This window comes from Pogona vitticeps, chromosome 6 (assembly GCF_051106095.1).
Source record: "Pogona vitticeps strain Pit_001003342236 chromosome 6, PviZW2.1, whole genome shotgun sequence".
Classification (NCBI taxonomy): domain Eukaryota; kingdom Metazoa; phylum Chordata; class Lepidosauria; order Squamata; family Agamidae; genus Pogona; species Pogona vitticeps.
The window spans coordinates 42,786,639-42,804,893 of NC_135788.1; the positions used below are offsets into that span (position 1 = coordinate 42,786,639).

The following is an 18,255-nucleotide window of genomic DNA, read 5'->3' on the forward strand; positions in this document are numbered from 1 at the left end:
ATCAGTAAAGCATATTTCATTTGTAATCTTCGTTATTTGGAACGCAGAGCAAGTCCTTCAATAATAGAAACATTTGTGTACACCTTAATTCTTAAATGCCTTTATTTCTATACAAATATATAAAAGAAAATGAAATCCAGAAAATATAAAACATAAAGTGATTCACACTAACAAAAGGAAAGCAACACTGAGTTAATCCTGTTACATAGGATTACCTAAGGGCAATGAGTTACCGGTGTCCTTAAATCACCCTGTCATTTTTGGAGTTGACGAATGGTGCCTACAACACACTGAAATGATGAATACACACTGTTTTGAAATTATCAAAAAGTAGACATGTGGGAATGTGTCATTCCCTAGTGCTTTGTTTCCATTATGTTAGCGTACCCTGCAGCAAATATCTTCCACTGTGATTTTAGTTACTTTATGGCACATTAATAACACTATTTTAAATAATAAATTATTGCCTTCAATTCCAGCCGTAGATGAGCTACAGTTACTGCCCATTTTTAGAGAATGACATTGTTTTCAGGCACATGATTCCTGTTTTACCAATAACAACTAAGCGCATGATCAGCAGAACTAACTGTACCGGTTATTCTGTATTTTTCTTTGCCTTGATTCCAGTCTATGTTGAGCCAACTACCTATAGCTGTGTCACATTCTGGCATTTTAAGTGGTGTCTGAGTGAGTGTCAACCCAATCCAAATAATTTTTGCATATTCCTTTTTTTTCACCAAGACCCATGCAATGCATACAGATAACATGTTACAGGTAATGCTATTATCTTTAACATACTGCTTTGGTGAGATAATGAGCTAAGAATAAGAATAAGTGTGCCATCAAAGCAAACTCACGGTGACCCTTTGGGGGTCACCATAAGTGTCTGGTGTTTCTAAGCAGAGAGTACTTAGAAGTGGTTTACCATTCTCTTCTTCCAGAAGCAACTTTGGACTGTGCAGCTTGCCCAAGCCAACAAAGGCTGGCTCTTCTGGGATGCACAGTAGACAATTGAACTCCCAACCTCTGGTTTTGTAGCTAGATACGTAATACACTAAGCTATCCAGCCAGCAACAAGTGGCTGGATGATGTTTTTTAAAAATCAATGTGAGTGCTAACATCATAACTTTATTTAGTGTAAATGAATAACATTACCCTTGCTTTTGGTGAAATTTTTATTTTATTTTATTTTTTATTTCTACATGTATTTTTTTAAAAAATTGTTTTAAAGTAACATATTAGTAATACACTAGTAATATGTAGTACTTTTAAAATAATGTCCAGACAGCAACACTAGTGAGTTAAAGTTGAAAATAACAAATAATGAGTTGCTTTTTAAAAAATGACTTTTTGGAAACCCCTTCAGATTATTGGAGGCCTTGCTGCTATAATAATACAAATAATAATTTATTGTAATTCAATGTATATAGCAGCACCCTTTGGCAAGTGAGATGGGGCAGAAGCAGAGAAAGCAGCACAGAAGAAAGAATAGGTGTCAGCAATGGTGCATTGCATGGTAATACACAGAAGGTGGTGTGTCAGATCAGACAAAATTAAAATTGTTGGCAGGATTTGAGAGAAACTTCAGATAAGATGCCTATTTTGTATCTACAGGTGTCTGCCTGCAAACATCACTCAGAAATAATTAGAAATATTCTGTACACATCTTAAGAGTCAATGTCTTCACCTACTCCTCTTTCTAATTGAGGAATGAGTGTAAGCATAATAAATTTCAAGGTGCAATTTCTGACCTGAAGGGGTCACTTTAAAACCTTGTTCTCCAACAACCTGTGCCACCTTCTAAGAAGTTGGCTGGTATACAGCTGCTGGAATACATCATCTGATTTACTGTAACACCTGCCCTGATACCTGTATAAGTGGATCATGAGAACTTAGGTGGCAAAGGCAGTAGCTTCTAGTCATCCCTGAGCTAATGTTCCATTTAGCTGTGGATCACAGTGAAGACTTCAAAAATTTGCTTTGACATATTTAGCATGATATCAAACAGTAACAGTATATTAATCTCCATGTATTACCAACAATGCTTCAACACACAGCACAGGTTATTCTCCATTTAATACAAAAGTGTGGTTACATTTGGAAGATAACACACTGTAATCCTTATCATTAGTGTTATTTGGCATTACTGCTATTCTCCCAAGCTTCTGTTCTTGCTGTGTCACATATAGTGTAACTGATTATGAGAGATACTGGATAACCTAAAAATAGAATATATATGTAACAATATATATCATTGTTTCCTCTTTGCCTGATTTCTTTATCATGCCATAAGAGATTTTTCTCTCAGAAAAAAACAAGTATAGGTCAGAGAAACAGGAGAAAACCCTTGTTTTTCCTATACTGTATCATAAGAATCACTAGTCAGAAATTTGTTATTAGAACAACTATTAACCCTGCCTTGGCTCATTTGCACTGGCTGCCAGTATGCTTTTAGGCCAGGTTCAAAGTTATGATGTTGGCATGAAAGCAGTTTAGAACCTTGTTACTTGTCAGAGTGCCTCTTCCTCAGAGCAACCTCTCATGCCACCTGCACCTCCCAATCCATGATGTTATGAGTGGCCACCTGAAGGGACGCCTGGAAATCAACAACAAGGAACCAGTTTTTTTTTTTCAGTAACAGCCCCCACCATGTGGAATTCCTTTCTGATTGGAATTGCAACAGGCTTGTTCCCTCCTAAGCTTTAGGAAACAAGTAAAAACCTGACTTTTTACTCAGGCCTTCCACAGTCTTATACCTACTTAATCTTGGTTTCTGTAACTTTTTGATGACCTATTATTTAAGAGTTGATTGCTATGGTTTTGTCACCATCTTTTGTTTTTAATCTATATCATAGAATCATAGAAAAGTGAAGTTGGAAGGGGCCTACAAGGCCATCAAATCCAACCCTCTGCTCAATGCAGGAATGTAATCTAAGCATATTTGCCAGTTGATTATCCAAGTTTTTCTTGAATGCCTCCAGTGCTGGAGCACTTACCAACTCCTGAGGTAACTGGTTCCACTATCATACTGGCACAGAACTGGGCTGTGCGGCTGGTAAATGGTGCCGCTGCACGGACTCATATCACGGCGGTTCTGAAAAATTTACACTGGCTGCCGGTTGCTGCTTGGGCCCAATTCAAAGTGCTTACTCTGACATATAAAGCCCTAAACAGCTTAGGACCTGGTTATCTAAAGGACCGCCTTCTTCCATATGAGCCTGCCCGTCCTCTAAGATCAGACCAGGAGGCCCTTCTGAAGGTTCCATCCCTGAAAGAGGCGAGGGGGATGGCATGTCGAAATATGCTGTTGCCCCCCAACTTTGGAATGCCCTCCCTATAGAGATCTGCCTGGCTCCAACACGTTTGGCTTTTCAGTGCCAGGCAAAGACCTTTCTGTTTAGCCAGCATTTTAATTAAACAGTATTCTCTAGCTGGTCACATGAGCAGCAGGACTTATTAATATTAATGTTTTAAGAATTGTTTTAATATAGGATATTTTATATTGTCTTTTTAATGTTTTTAATGTTTTTAAGTTTTAATGTTGTACACCGCCCAGAAGCCACTGGTAATGGTGCGGCTAAAAAAATATTGTAAATTAAAAATATTGTAAATAAATACTGCTCTAACAGTTAGGACATTTTTCCTGATGTTCAACTGAAATCTGGCTTCCTTTAACTTGAGCCCATTGTTGCACTTTGGGATGATCGAGAACAGATCTTGTTCCTCCTCTGTGTGACAGCCTTTCAAATATTTGAAAAGTGCTATCAGTTTTCCCTCAGTTTTCCCCTCAGTTTTCTTTTCTCCAGGCTAAACATGCCCAATTCTTTCAACCTTTCCTCATAAGTTTTGGTTTCCAGCCCCCTGATTATATTTTCTTATATAACTAGGTCTAGGAGTGTTGGGTTTTCTGTTTGTTTGTTTAATGTTTTAATTTATGTCATCTATTGAATTAGGGAGGCAGTGGAAGACAGGAGGTCCTGGCATGCTCTGGTCCATTGGGTCACAAAGAGTCGGACATGACTTAACAACAAAACAACAAAATTGCATTTTATATCTTTCCCGATTGTAAGCTGCCCAGAGTAGCAGCTTTGCCACTAGATGGGCAGGGTAAACATTTAAATAAATAAATATAAAAATAAGCTACATAAGAGAAACAATGTGAATGGATCTGCTATAAGTCTCAAACTGGAAGCCAGATTTTGCTGGGTTCATGAGTCAGCACAGGGAGAGAGAGAAGGAAATTGCCAACTAGCACTTGTTAGCATTTTGTTAAGGCAGTTCTATCGCAACTATCCAGATTTTTAGGAGGCATGGCTATAGGAAAGGTACCTTAACAAGCTACAAACAAGGGCTGCCTGCCAATTTTCTCCTCTTTCCCGTTCTTTCTAGGTGCTGTAGCACACTAGCACTGGCACCAAGCGGTAAAAATGACATGGAGATGAGATGTGTTCAGTTGAGGAGAACTAATTCCCCTATGAGTGCCCTTTTGCTTCTTCTCTCCCCACTTCAAACAAGGAACTTGGGAGAACCAACTTTTGGCCACCCATTACATCATCTCAAGTGACCACATCACATGAACCAATGGGGTGGTATAGAAATGAAATGAAATGAAATGAAATGAATGAATGAATGAATGAATGAATGAATGAATGAATGAATGAATAAATAAATAAATAAATAAATAAATAAATAAATAAATAAATAAATAAATAAATAAATAAATAAATAAATAGTAGAAGAAAAAAGTACAGAGTAGGGAGGAAGAACTCTGGGCTAATTCATATTGCGTGTCATGTAATCAATGAAAAATAATGAGAATCTGACTGTCAATTCCAGAGGATTTCCTGTATTATTTGTCAATATAGTTGCCCTCTAAGTCTGCAGATATTTCTCAACATAATTTTTCCTCTCACTTTGCTTCTCTTTCCTTATGTTTAGCAGACTCCATGCATAGGTTAGTGTGGGGAAAAACAAGCCTATGTTCCTAGGGTGAAAATACACTATTAATTTATCTGTACTACGTCACTATAGCAGTCTGGTATCAGTTTAATTACTATGGCTTCATTGTAAGTAATACTGGAATCTGTAGTTCTGCAAAGTACTTAGAAAGCTCCAATGCACTCCCCCTGAAACACTAAATTAAATTTTTAATACTTCTCAAAGTATACAGATAATATTTATTTATATTGCACTTTATACCAGAGTGCATTCCAATAAGATCAATACTGTACAAACATGCAACACAACATTTAACCACCATCTTAATATTATGTGTATACAGTGGTGCCTTGCTTAGCGATGTTAATTGGTTAAAAAAAAATCGCTATGGGAAAACATCGCTAAGTGAAACACCATTTCCCATAGGAATGCATTGAAAACCGGATAATCCATTCCAATGGGAATGGATTACCGTCCTTAAGCAAAAATTGCCATAGGAAACATTGCTAAGCGAAACGCGGTTCCCCCATGGGAATGCATTGAATAGGTTTCAATGCGTTTCAGTGGTTTTGACAGGTCCATTTTAGCTATTTTTAAAGTGTCTTAAAATCTTCAAAAACTGTTTAAAATGCTTGGAATCATTAGTGCACCTTGTAAAACCTTTGCAAACTTAATTTGGCTTTGTTCTGAGTCTTCGTTAATTTTTGGTGAATTTCCCCCCCCCATTGGAATGCATTGAACTGTAGGTTTGACAATATGAAGGTGCTGGGGAGAAAATTCCACAGCTTTGGAGCCAAGTGAAAAAATGCTTGAATCTTGGAAATTACCATCTTAGTCCAAGGGACCAACAAAAGCCTGGAATTTGCAGGCCAGGTCCTTTTAAGATGATAAGCTCTGCTATATAATGACAGGAAAAATGTAGGACTTTAAATAATAAGATAAGGATTTTAAGACATGTATTTGATTTGAAGGGCAACCAATGCAATGCCCTACAACGATGAGTAATATGGGAGTAACATGGTAAATTTAAAACCACTCATACTGCACTATTCTGTGTCATGGTAAGAGGATGAAGTGAAGAAGAAAGACCTGCCAGAGTTTGTTATGGTAATCCAGATGTGAAGCCAACAAGGCATGGAGTTTTGTAGTTTCAGGACTTAGTAAGTGATGGGTCCAGTGGATATTAGCAAGATGGAAATTTCATACTTTGGCAGTCACATTCATAAATGAACAGAACAACAGCTGGTCATCCACTAAAACGCCAAAACCTATGGCCTCTAAGACAGGGGTCACCCAACAACCTTGGAGGGAGAGAGGAGGGATAGACAAGATGGATGGACAAGATGATCTGGAGGAAAGACCAAGACTTCAGTCTATCCATGTTCAGTTTCAGATGATGAGAAGACATCCATGATTTAGACATCCAAGGAAGTCTAAATCCCATCACTAAGCTCAGGATAAGACCAGTATACTTGGATACCATTGACAAAAATGTGATAATGAAAACTCAAACTAGAAATTAAGGCTCGCAATGGAAGTATATATAGAGAAAAAAGATCTGGGCCAAATACTGAGCACTGTGGAACACCAACAGTGACAGGGAAAGACTGGGAACTTTTAGTGCCAATAAACAATGAAAAAGAATGATTTAACAAATAAGAAGAAAACCAAGAGCCAGCATTTCCAGAGATACCCAAAGAGGCCTGTCTTGAGAGAAGAATTTGGTGATCAAGTGCATCAAATGCTGATGACAAGTCAAGTAGCACCAGCACTGATGAACGATGTTGAAACTTGGCCACTAGGATATAATTCAAAACTAGAGAGAGTGCTATCTCAGATGAATGTCCAACCCGAAATCCAGATTGAAACGGATTGATGGCATTTTGATGAGCTAAATGAGGCACCATTTGAGAAAGGGCTACTCTCTCCAAAATTTTAGACACATATGGAAGAAGAAAAACTGGTCAACAATTAGCACAAACTGAAATATCAAAGGAAGTTTTTTTCACCAAATGACAGACAAACGCATGTTTATAGGAACTTGGGAATTCACTAATAGTAAGTGAACAGACTGGGCGAAAAACGCGAAAGAGAAGAACCTACAACAGAATAAAGAAAAAGAAAAGAAAAAGGATAATTAGGAGCAATAGTTGAGGAGAGGCAGGCAGAAACTGCAGAAATCTGTTCCTTGATACCCAGGTAAATTCAAACTGATCCTCTTAGGATTGTAAAGGGAAGGAAGGAGGAAGACTCACATCTGCTTTAAAAAGTCAAGTAAATTTTCTGAGGTTTTCTGAAAAAAAGTAATCAGGTAAGACATCAACTGAAGGAGATAAATAAACAATTAAAATTTTGCCCAACAACCCTGAGGCCAGCAACCTCTTAAAAGTATTAAATGACTGTCTTGGGCTGTGTGCCTGAACCAAAATAGTACAATGATAAAAAGCTTGCTTAGCTTTATCTAAATTTTAAAAATACCTTCCAAATTCAGATTATAAAATATAATGGGAATCGTCTGAAGGAGCACGCTTCTATTGTCATTCTAAATGGTGAAGAGAAGACTACTCATTTTTAAGCTCCTGTGGGCTTCATCACATCTGCCAGATGAACCCCAGTTATACCGTTTGGCTGTTATTTGGATTCTTTCAAAATTTTCTGTTCACATGACGCATAGCTAACATTAATTCATTTGCCCTGGCAATCGGTTTATTTCCTTCTCACCACCGGGAGGTAAGTTTAAATTGTACCAATGATGTATCCTTTATTCCGTATTGTTTCAGCACGTGTGAACGTTGCTGCCAAATTATTTCCTTTGCAAAGGTCTCAGGTTTCGGGCTGCTGTGGCTACTTCATGGTCACTGTGCTTGTACCCCTTTAAATTTTTTTAAAGGGATATTGGTAAATTGCTAGAAGCCACTACCACCATAAACATTGCTCAGAAGAAGACAGCCTTCCCCCCTCCCTTGTGGATTAAAAAGGGCTTGAGACAAGAAAGGGATATTTCCTGATTTGAAGGGGTGTTGTACAAATGTCTCATCTCTGTTTTTAACCCTTCTCTTCACAATTCTTTGCAAGTCTTTTAAAACCAGATTCCTCCTCCTGAAGCTGTGCAAAAAGGAAGAGAGTAATTAAAGCCAAGAATTGAGAGGGAGAGATATGCAGGGAAATGCAGAAAAGAGGCCAAGTTAGTACGGGAGGAAAGGGGAAATGGGGGGAGGACAGAAGGCTTGTACTGCTTTATCGATATCACCTTTGGTAATATTTTTTTAAAAGGGATATAGGGGCTGATTGCTCCAAGAAACAGTAGAGAAAATGAATCAATACAAAATTAAAGAGCTGTGTAGCATTTTATAATGGTTCAAATAGAAGAAAACGAATTGACTCAGTTAAAAACAATGAATGCCTCCACCAATTTATATACCATATACTGACCCAGTTCTAAACAATGTAAATGATATCATTGATATATGTATATATACCATGTGACTGCTGAAAAAGAATGTATCAGTATAAGAGGGAGATGAAAAGAACCAATATTACCAGTGTTCTTTTCTTATGTGTGATCAAGCCTTGAGTCAGCCAAGGGTGACAAACAGAAGGAACCAACCGCTCCAGAGCAGCACTCATTGCCATTTGAAATGTAGCATCCAATTCATCCACTGAGCTAACCTGTAAACTCTCATTAGCCTGCAACCATTGTAGTCCTGACCAATCCAAAAATGGTTATAAGGTCTCTAATGTAAAGCTGCTAGAAGAAACTTTAGACAAGTTCCTTGTAGCAACCCTCTGAACAGGCAGAACAGGGGGAAGAGGAAGTGTGCAACTTCTATGCAAGAAAACATGATCAGAAAGGCCACTATCTAAAATAACAAATGGAGAAAATTCTAACTCCCTATAAACAAGTCCAAAGCTCTACCCCTAATGTGAGTGGAGGGAGATGACAATACAGTCAGAGTATGCATATGTAATACAGAAGGGAAGTCCTTCCATAATTTAGATTCTTGATGGATCTTGAAGTCTCCAGTAATTATAAAAGGCACCTTTATATACAAACAACAACAACAACTACACACACACACACACACACACACACACACACACACACACACACACACACAAACTGTGCTGCTTATATACCGCCCCATAGCGCTTCAAACACTCTTTGGGTGGTTTACAAGTTAAATATGTAGGCTACACATTGCTCCCCCCCCCCCCAGATGAGCTGGGTAGTCATTTTACCGACCTCGGAAGGATAGAAGGCTGAGTCAACCTTGAGCTGGCTATCTGGGATTGAACCCTGGGTTGTGAGCACAGATTTGGCTGCAGTATAACAGTTTAACCACTGTGCCACAAGGCTTCATTCTCCAAAAACCTAGATAACCAGGTAGAAAATTCTTCCAGGAAAGCCCTTTTCCAAAGCTGAGTTTGGAAGGAAATAACTGCACATCAATCTCACAGAATGCACTAAAGACCCAGAATTCTGCAGGATGTAGTTGTAGCTGTTAAAATGGGATGAAACGGCTATAATGTTTAGATACAATTTCTAAATCTGTTTTAGAAAAAACATCAAGGCAAATTCATCTTAAAAGCATTCGTTTCAACAAACATTATATTTTTGGTCTGTGTCATCAAACCAATTCTGATTTACGGCAACCATATGAATTAAAGACCTCCACACAGCCCTGTCATTAACAACCTTACTCAAGTCTTGCACACTAAAGGCCATGATTCTTTTCTGAGTCAATCCATCTCATGTTAAATCTTCCTTTGTCCATTATTGCATTATTATCTTTTGCAATATTTCTCTTGTTATGATCACCTTACTTTAGTCATTTTAGCTTTTAGCTAGAAGTTAAATCTCCAACAGGGTTCTGGCCCTCATTTCAAATGATTTGATTCTTTTTCTCTTGGCTGTCTTCAATGCCTGGCTTTCATACATGTATATAGTAATGGAGAATACCAAAGTATGTATGATCTTGGCTGTGGCTTCCAGCAAGGATCTTGCATTTATGGACCTTTTCTAATTCCTTCATAGCTATTATAAGAAAAGAATGCAATTGTAAGCAATAGTCGGTTGTTACTCTTTCAATTTGGAGTACTTATAGGGTAGGAGGTAGCACCAAGTTTAATTATTAATTATGTTTGTTTATAGAATGATTCCAACTTTTCCCACTTTATCTGTCAAGGTGACACATGACATTTTTGCCTAGGTGTGATTCAGAAGTTACCAGAATGTTGTATGTAACATCTGAACATAAACCAAAAATGTTTCTCCAGTGCAGATTGCTTATATTTACTGTTAATTATTTTACCTACTTTGTCAAACAGAACAAAGCATTAACAAAACTTACCCTGTGATGCTTTTATGAGAAATCTGTTTCAAAATCCCCTTTTCAGAATGCTAATTGATCCTCTAAATGAGCTTTATTAATAATTGAAGGAAAACTGGAAACAACCTATTAGTGCATGCTTTGGCAACCTTCTTAAATGTCCAATTAGGTCAAAGTGTCCAATCAAGAAAGCTCTAGAAAGAAATTAGAGCAAGGCCTTTAAGCCTAATTCACTTTGAAGCAGGGAGCAAAATTAGCAAAGTTGTGCATTCTGGGTGAAGGTAATGGAGAATCACACAATTGTACAGAATCGTACCAAATCATAACTGAGAGTTCAGCACTTCCATTACAACATTGCATTTTGTTTATAGCCAAGTTATTTTCCCATGTGGCTCTTTGCCTGTGGAGAGGCACAATAATGCCCTGGTGAGCAGGCAAACAGTGAAGTCCCAGTCCATCACATTCTTCCCCTCCTGCCTATTATATTTCTCACTTAGGAGGTCATTATCCTATTAGAATGAGGATTCCAGTTTGCCCTCATCACTGCATGCTGCAATATGTATGTTTATCCCATACCCATCCATCCAAATTGACAAATAAAAAAGAATAAGATACTTTCAATGTTTGAATGGTTACCATATTACCATACATAAGGTAAAGGTAAAGGTTTCCCTTGACAATTTTTGTCCAGTTGGGTTCGACTCTAAGGGGCAGTGCTCATCCCCATTTCCAAGCCATAGAGCCAGCGTTCTGTCCGAAGACAATCTTCTGTGGTCACATGGCCAGTGCGACTTAGACACGGAACGCTGTTACCTTCCCACCGAGGTGGTCCCTATTTATCTACTTGCATTTGCATGCTTTTGAACCGCTAGGTTGGCGGGAGCTGGGACAAGCGACGGGAGCTCACTCCGTCACGTGGATTCGATCTTACGACTGCTTGGTCTTCTGACCCTGCAGCACAGGCTTCTGCGGTTTAGCCCACAGCGCCACCACGTCCCTTACCATACATACTTCTGCTTGATTTGTTAAAAACATAAAATAATAACCTCATGAGCCACAGGAAAAGCAGAATCTAAAAAAAATTATTTATTTATTTATTTATTTATTTATTTATTTATTTATTTATTTATTTATTTATTTATTTATTTATTTATTTATTTATTTATTTATTTATTTATTTATTTATTTATTTATTTATTTATTTGCAAACAGGACTCACTTCCCAAACTAATGCAGTAATCTTCACTGTGGACTCAATCGCACCAGCAAAAAGAACCCCAGTTATACTGATCTGGCCATTATTTAGATTGTTTCATAATTTTCCATTCACATGAGAGACGGTCAACATTGATTCATTTGCCCTGACAAGTGGTTTATTTCCCCCTTGCCAGGAAGTTTGTTTAAAATTGTACAGCTGATGAATTGCTTCATTCCTTATAATTTCAGCATGTGTGAATGTTGCTTTTGATTTAATTCCTTTGCAAAGGGGTCAAGTTTCAGGTTTCTAGGCACTGTGGCCACTTCATGGCCAATGTGCATGTATCCTTTTTTTAAAAAAGTAATACATTTTTGGAAAAAAACCTACTTCCTCCTCCCGACACTGTTCAAAAGGGAAAAGATAAATTAAGTGAGTAAAGGAGAAAAGGGAAAGGGGAGGAGGGGAGATGGCACTGCTTCCTTGATATATCACCTTTGGTAATTTTTTTTAAAAAAGGATTGCCCCAAGAAACAGTAGAGAAAATGAACTGATACAAAATTAAAGAACAGTGTAGCCTCCTATAACAGTTCAAATACAAAGAAATGAATCAATACTGTTAAAAACTATGTGAATGCTTCCAGCAATTTATATACAATGTGACCACTACAAAAATCTATCAGTGTAAGAGAGAAATGAAAAGAATGGGTATAACTGAGATTCTTTTCTAGTGTGTCATTGAGCCCATAGTCGATGTTTAATTTGGAACAATTTGTTTTCTGATATACAACTGAGTTATGCGCTCAAATATCCTACAAGCCTGCCCTGGATTTTCCTATTGTTGGTTGCCCAGTTTTCAATTCTGCATTGTTTTCCTGATAAAACAGAAAATTAAAAAACAAAAAACAAAAAACAAATCGCTACCTGCCATTCAACTATGCCTTCATGACATCTTCAGAACACTTTTTGAGCCTAGGGGATCTCTGAACATTAATTGTTTATATGTATTAGAACATTATTGGTAATGAAACATTGCTAAATTTTGTACAGTATGCAGGTCCAAGTTATACACATGTAGTAATCCAATGTTATATTTGTTTTCTACTAGATTCTCTACATGAAGTCTACATATGTTTATTTTATTTATTAGTTTATTCCATTTATATCCCTATTATATTCCCCCTATCTACTCCAACCTCACAGCAGGCTAATGTAGATCAGACTGAACAAATGGGACCAACCTAATGTTTCATTGCTCAGTGAGGATTAGTATCTGAATCTCCCAGATCCCAATCCAGCATTCTAATCACTATACACAGAGCCCTTGAGAAATATACGACATAAATTGTTACTTACAAGTTTTGTGATTAACTCCATAGTTTTGCAGCTTCAGGCATACTGCAAAGTCTATATGAAGAATCTGGTGGGGTTCGTTGCTCCATTGTGGAGAACTTTTCACTTAAGAATTTGTAATGAGGGATATTGAAGGTTTCAGAAAATGTTTATTCATATTAGCCAGCAGAGACAGCCACAGACACAACAGCAACATGTGTAAAGCTAGTCTAAAGAACCGAAGATAGTACATAGCTATATAGGAAACACACAAAGAGCTATAAAATGAGTAATTTGAATTGCTATTCCATTAAACTTTCTGTCTCAAGGTGTTCCTTTGCAATTCTTTTCTCAGGATGTTCCTTTGATATTCCTTTAGGAAGTAGCCTGAGTATTTTATTGTTTTATCATACCTTTGCTGAAGGTAGGGAAGGTATGTGTGTCTACAATTATCAAACAATGACTGTCTTCCCATGGTTCATTGAGAAACACTATACTGGACTTTGCTATCCATATGAAATTCATTGGCTATCTTTATATTATTGCGAAATTCCAATATACTGTATATAGTTATATATCAAAGTTGCAATGAGAAGGCTCTCCACAACAACATGTACAGCCTGTAGGTAACAAGATGTGCAAGTCTGCTTCAAAGGAATAACTTTCTCAACTTATTATGGCAAAAGGCCAATAATGTTTTTTATTGCCAATAGCTCATTAACTCTCAATATATTGCAATCAGTCTCCAGAACAGGAAACATTTATGTTGTTGCTCAGACATAGCCATTAAACTACAAAAATTCAAGTCTGTTTCCAGATATTCTGGTGTCTTGGTGTGAAAACCAGAGCAAAATCTTGATCCATCTGTACTATTGAACAAAATTTTAACATTTTTCATTGATAAAGTCTTTCAAAAATATCACACATAAAATCTACACTGTATAAGCATAAAAGCAAAAATTTATTCTTCAAACAGAAAGGTTTCAGTGGCAGGTTTTATGACAATAGTTACATGGTTAGTAATGAGGTAGAGTTCAGGGAATCACAAAGGACAGTAGCAAATGCTCACAAGGATTTAGAATGATGTCACAGTTATACTTTATTATAGCCACTGTGGCTTGTACTATATCTTTAATCAAAACTCCACAATCTGCATCCAAGGTTTCTTGATTATGTATTCAATTTTTTAAAAAATAAAAAAGTAACATTTATGTTGACATTTATTTTGCATACAATTGCTGAATATGCACATTTAGTCTGAACATGCTCTTTGGCATTTGCAGAACATCTAGTGTTTTGACAGAAGAGAAATATGAAGTAGACCTTTTGGCTTATGAGAATGAAGAAATGTGGGAAGAGTAAAATAGGCAACAATACATGTCACAGATGTTCTGCTTTCTGGAACAATTAATCCTTTGCAGACTCCTCTATATTTCATACATATCATAACAATACACACTACACAGTGACAGAAACCATCAGTATGAGAACATAAGAACTGTGCTAGATAAGATTAATCTTAACAATTCATTAAGTTCAGAATCCTCCTTCCCATGGTGTCCAACAAGATTAATCTGGGAAACCCATTTGGGGGAGTTTCCTTTGAAGACAAATTGGCTTTGACTTTCCTCTTCTTTCATTGCCAAGATAAAACATAGCTGCTCACTCAAGCATTTGTAACTTATTGAGATATTTTCTTAGTTTTGTGATTTTTAAACTATTTTGATATTCTAATTTCATTTATTGCAACCCAGCCTGAAATTGGACCATATAAAATGGGTTAGAATTATTTTTTAAAATTAATTAAACAAACTGTGGGATTGAAAAGCAATAGTTGCATCATGCTATTGCTCTCCAGGTCAACAGGTATTTAGAGGCATAGTGCTTATGAATCCTAGAGGCAGTAGATAGACACCATGACACATGACCACTAATAGGATGAACCTCCTTGAATCTGTTAAATCCTCACACCATCTAGGTTTGTGGTCTAGACTGGATCTTGCAGCAGAGAATTGATTAAACTGTTGAATTATTTGTTAGGTGTATTTTCACCCCAGCCTTCAACAAAATTATCAGGGCATGATTTTCTGACTCCATAAAATACTGTGCAAGGATTCCCAGTGCAGTGTAGTGGATAGAGTGTTGGACTAGCATTCTGGAGAACAGGGTTCAATTTTAATCCTCATTTGGCCATGGAAACTCACTAGGGGAGTGGAGCTGTTAAAACTGCTCCTTAAATATCCCACTTACTTTGAAAGCCCTATTAAAATACTGTCCAAGGAAGTGTATATTAATGAATGGAACATTGTGGTATCACTCCCACAAAGAAGATTTTTTTCATATTGTAGTGGTTACCAATCTTGGGTCTCCAGATGTTCTTGGACTAAAACTCCCAGAACCTTTCACCATTAGCTCTGCTGGCCAGGATTTCCAGGAGTTGTAGTCCAAAAATATCTGGAGACCCAAAGTTAGAAACATGTCATATTGTCATGATAGCCCTGCCTTACCCACAATTTCATGCATAAAAAGTATAAGCACAAGATAGTAACTTAGATTGTAACAGGCAGCAGTTATATTAAAAAATCCATGAAGTAAGTTGGAAAAAGTGAATTTTCTTGAAATTCTTATACCACCATTAGCAAAATCAAAACCAATGCCAGTGGTTTCTTTGGAACATTCCTGTGGTGGGGAGGAGCCATATAACTGTCTCTGGAAGCAACAGAAGGTAAATCCTTTCTCATTCTTAGCACAGAACATTCAAATCTTTATGGCTCTCAAAATATATATGTCACATGAATTCCAGTCTCCCCGTCTTTATTATGAACCTTAGCAAGGAAGTGCAAATAATGAACATGAACCCAGAATCAAGCAATCACTGTGGTTCTTGGCTGTCAACTGAAAAGCAGTTTTGGAATCTGTGTTTCATGAACCCAGGTCTGGTTCACTTTTCTGTCTGACATCTCTGTTTAGATGAAGTAAGATATGATAGTCTCAGGCAGGCCAGCTAGTAAGAATCACATCTGGCATTTATAGAGTGGAATATACAAATGAAGATCCCCCCCCCCATCTTCCATTCAAAGGAATCACTCTTGGATAAACTCTAAAAAGGCACATCACACCCTAATCAGTCTTATTAACCCAAATTTTCCTGTTTTCCTAAGTTCCCTCTGACCAGGACAACTTTTTGGCCCCATGTATGAACTCCCTTTGCAATTTATATTTTTAAAACCTTTCCTGGTTCCAGAAGCTCAGCACACAGTAATCGAGATATGGTCCATTGAAGCATCTCACTAGGTGATTTCTCCCCTTATTGGTAATGCACAAGTAAATGCACTGCAGCCAATTTCCAATATCACGCTGTCAATGATCCTAGATTTCTGATTTTCATGTTAAAAACTGTGCCCTCCATACCATAAATTTCATTTAAACCTAAGTAATGAGCACTCTTGAAAACCATACTAAACAGTATTAACTTAGCTAGGTGCCATCTATTCTACACATTTTGGCTACGACTTTCCAGGGATTTGGTCTGAGCTGGGAATGGCAGAGCATGGGCTTTGAGCCTGTTGCATGCAAAATGGGTGCTTCTACCAAGGAAACGAAGGCAAAGTGAAGGAGCTGCATTCAATTGCACCTTCTGGAGGGAGCCATTCTGGCCTCTTCTGAGTGGACAGTGAATGGCTGCAAGGACAGAGCTGTGTGAGTCATACAGTACTACCTATCCTAATCCACCCTGTCAGAGCTGGAACTGGGCATGGTGACAGGGAGGGATGCTGACCTCTGGCACTGGCATTTAGAGAGCACAGTAACTGAATGAATCTACAAGCTCCACGTGCAGAGACTGCTCCTCGCTGCTCCTTTCTGGGCAGAAGGAAACACAAAAGCAGGAAGGCTTAGTCTGGACCCAGACATTCCTCTCCATTCCTCCCTTCACGCCCCAGGTTTAAGTAATAAGGTGGCAAAACCGCAGGCCCTCCAAATTGCGAGGTAGAGCTCTGTAACCCTCTTCCCCCACCCAAGAGACATGTTGTGGGCCATGTTTCGTCCCCATGCGCCGAAGTCAGATTCAGCAGCCTCTCTTGTCAACTTCTGTGAGAAGAAGTTGGGGGGGGGGAGGCGCGCGCGCGCTGGGGGGTGTTGCTTGTCTCAGGCAGTTAAACGCCTCAAGCGAGCCCCGGCTGCCATGCAACACACGCACACGAACCGCGGAGTAAATCCTATTGAATCGAGGAGGATTTAGTTCTGAATGGGAGCTTTTAGGCCCGCCGTGTGTGGCGGGGGGGGGAAGGACTCTTCTCCTCAATGGCGCAGGAGGGCGGCAGCACCCGCCTGGCAGGAGGTTCCGTCCCTCCAACGCCACCGGGCCCGGCTTCTCCTTCTGCCGAGGAGGAGTGCTTGGGACCGTCGCCCTTCCCGAGCTGTCAGCTCCGGGTGCGCTAATCTGCCCTAAGCATCTTGCAATGTGCCAAGTTGCTTTATATTCTTGTCCTCGGAAGCCTGGTGGGGGGGAAAAAAACTTCCTCCCCCGCCTCCTCCTCTCTCCCTCCCACTCCCCCCCTTCCTCTGCCACTGCCGCTATCGGCTCTTAACGATCCACGTGCAAGAGATGAAAGCCCCCCCCCACTCACTCACTCACTCACTCATCCCGCTCGCCCGCCGCCACCCCCGGAGTCCCCTCAGAAGTACCCGCGCGTGCTCTCTTGTAAACACTTCTCCATCCTGCCCGCCAAGTGGCCCGCCTGTGCCATATATTTTTAATTAGAAACTCCATTTATATCCGCTCTCCACCACCTCGCCTGTCGCGTTAGGAAGTCTGCTTCTCTGCCTCTCTCTCTCTCCTCGCTCAGACGCGAATTCTCTCTCTCTCCCTCGCTCTTCGCCCCTTCCCCCCCCCCCAATGCTCCGCTTTTTCTGCGTGTTTCGTGTGTGTGGAGTGAACCTTGCCCTCGTCTCCCTCGCTGGAAGGAAAGAGGAAGGAAAGACAGGACAGGAAAAAGAGAGAGAGAGAGAGAGAGGAGGGACGGTGGCTCCCACAGAGGGGAATGGCAAAGGAGGAGGAGGGGCTCACCTGCCAAGCGCGGGCTCGACGGAGACCCGAGAGAGACGCCGAGGAGGCTCCAGCGCTTCCCACGGCGACAGGCGGCCTGTGTCCTGAAACGACCCGGCTGTGCGGTGGGAGGGAGAGCGAGCGAGCGAGCGAGCGAACAGCCAGCGCGGGAGGCAGGCGGAGAGCACATGAGTGACAGAAAGGGAGCAGGACGCCTGGTTCTCTGGGCAGCGCGGCGGCAGGCGCTCGCCTCTCGCTTTTCCACCACAACAGCCCCCGCGCTTCGTTCCCCTCCACGCAACATTCCGCGCCCGTTTCCACACGAGAAATCTCACGGGCACGCAAGCGGAAGACTGAAGGGCAGAGCCACGCTGAGCAGAACTCGAACACCTTACAGGATGTGGGACTAGGTG

General features: G+C 39.6%; 1 protein-coding gene across 3 annotated transcripts in view; it reads right to left on the reverse strand.

The window, feature by feature from the left end:
* The window catches only part of THRB (thyroid hormone receptor beta), a 268,006-nt gene extending 249,999 nt beyond the window's left edge, over positions 1 to 18,007 (reverse strand). The window contains exon 1 of one of the 3 annotated variants that reach the window (XM_073003406.2): positions 17,864 to 18,007. The gene's annotated coding sequence lies outside the window, so the exon portion shown is untranslated. The remainder of the gene's footprint in view (positions 1 to 17,863) is intronic. The other 2 variants (XM_078377281.1, XM_078377286.1) reach the window with 2 other exon arrangements.
* Positions 18,008 to 18,255: the final 248 nt, after the last annotated feature.